Source organism: Ctenopharyngodon idella, chromosome 12, assembly GCF_019924925.1.
Source record: "Ctenopharyngodon idella isolate HZGC_01 chromosome 12, HZGC01, whole genome shotgun sequence".
In the NCBI taxonomy this organism is placed as follows: Eukaryota; Metazoa; Chordata; class Actinopteri; order Cypriniformes; family Xenocyprididae; genus Ctenopharyngodon; species Ctenopharyngodon idella.
In genome coordinates, this window is record NC_067231.1 from 10,680 (window position 1) to 12,799 (window position 2,120).

Below are 2,120 nucleotides of genomic sequence, written 5' to 3' on the forward strand. Positions count from 1 at the left end.
CTTTGTAAACATGCTAGTCAAAATACTTTAACAGCTTGCTAATATTGACTTAATGCACCAGTGATCAACCATCCGTAAAAGCTCTTAAGTGTGCACATTGCTAGATACATCTCTGCTCCCTAATTTCTTGTCACCAAATATAGGGGTGCCCCCTATATAACCTGCCATCTGAGCTTAACTGGTTTTTGATATGCACCTGCACGTGACTGACACTGCCCTCTGTTCTGCTCCTCACCAATTAGTATAGCTAGCATTGGTTAACCAGAGGCTGCATTAAAGGATTCATTATGAAAGTTTACAATTCGCACAAGGCCAAGAGTCTGTTACATTTCAATTAGTTACTTTTACTGAAGCATTCTCCACATTCACAAAGGACAAGTGCAAATGAGGCTAGAAGATAGACCTTTATACCTTACATACAGGTGACTAAACAAAAAGAGCTTGGAGTCTTTCAGCATTCATCTGACTAAGCCTCATCCTGAAGTTAACTACAAACTGACTAGAGACAAAACAGCACATCCAGCTGCTCCAAGAAACCCAGCTGACCAGAGAACAATATAGTACATGTAAAGTTAAGGTTGACCTTAGTTGCACGAAAATCAGGTAGTTGCATAGAGGATAAATTATATCTCCAGGCATAAGGGATAAGCAAACAAGTTTGCCCTTCCTTCACAGTTTTTGGTGTGGGGTCTGGAAGAAGGGAGAGTGGATGTGTCACTGTGTCCTCTGCAGAAGGGGGGGGGGGGATACTTAGTGTATTTTTGCAGACTTGTGCTGGTAGACTCAGGCCTTCACATGGTTTAGGTCTCCACATGAGGGCTGAGACTCCTGAATTAGTGCCAAAGATCTAAGTGCACAAGTGATCAATGACTGAAAAGATTACCACCTTTATAAATGAGACTACAGTACATGAATAAATCAATTTTTTTTTTTTTTTTTGCTATAATGTAGTTAAAATACAAAAGCAGCAACATAAGAGGAACAAAACATTAACAATGAAAGAACATTACTCATTACTTGCTTCTCTTTAAACACTCAAGACAAAATGGTTAAGTTAAAAATGTGAAGTTATCTGGGAAAACAAGCAGTCACACATGCTTAAGCTGAAAAGGCAAGCTGTAATTTCTTACCTTCAGACAGTCTAATACATGCAGCTGTGCATGGTTTAAAGTGCTTTTTGCTTCCATTAGTGCTTCTTGCAGAAACTAGTTGAATGCTGATAGTCACCATAAAGCTTTTGACCCAGCAGAGAGACCAATATGCACAATTTAGTCTTCAATTCAAAGAGGACTCCTCATCTGGGCAGCTGTTTATTCTCCTGGAAAATGTTCCCTTGGCATTATCTGGAAGTAACTGAAACTAGACACATTAACAGTTCCTTTAATCAAAGTTATTTCCTTTGTTTACCACAAAGCTTAAAAATAAGGGAATAAATCTTCAGCAGAGAGTATGGCCTAAAATAATAAACAGAACAGAAGTGACCTAAGGTTTAAAGAAACTACCCTGCTCAAATATTAAGATGAAAATCAACAACAAACTTTCCTGAGCTTCCTCTCGGACCAAAAACAGGAGAAAAATAATATACACAAAATAAAACGGCACTTTCTCCCTACATTTACCAAATAACCATAAACTAGTAAACAGAGATAAGTGATACAATACCTTTTAGTTTCCCACAAGTAAAAGTCAATACTAGAATGATACAATACCTTTTTAATTACCCTCACAAGAATAAACTGGTAAGCAAACTAAGGAACAATTTGCTGGCACACAGCAAATAAGTATAAGGCTAAATATAAGTCTAAGGCTGGGGAGAAGTGTTACTCAGGATAGGATCTTCTGAGTGCACCATTTATACTGCTCTGCTCAATCTCAGGCATGCTTACAATGAGTTGCAGCTGATGATAATTAGCCTGAGTAAGAGAGTGAGGGAGAGAAAAAGAGCAAAATACAGGGCACATAAACATTTTCTCACAAAAAAAATGAGAACACCCTGGGATTTAATAGTTCTTTGATCAAATCCAGGTCTCATTCAATCCCAAGAAGAGCAAAGTATGGGTATTGGCTAGAATTAAGTCAGTTTTGGGACTTTGAAACTGGCAGACAGCTGTAAAACAATG

General features: G+C 38.1%; 1 long non-coding RNA gene across 1 annotated transcript; it reads right to left on the minus strand.

Moving 5' to 3' along the window:
- Window positions 1–410: 410 nt before the first annotated feature.
- Window positions 411–1,818, minus strand: LOC127523883 (uncharacterized). The gene is made up of 3 exons (XR_007932964.1): window positions 1,710–1,818; window positions 1,131–1,359; window positions 411–847 (listed from the first exon to the last, which is right to left on the minus strand). It is a non-coding gene; the product is annotated as an uncharacterized LOC127523883 (long non-coding RNA).
- Between the last annotated feature and the right edge of the window lie 302 nt (window positions 1,819–2,120).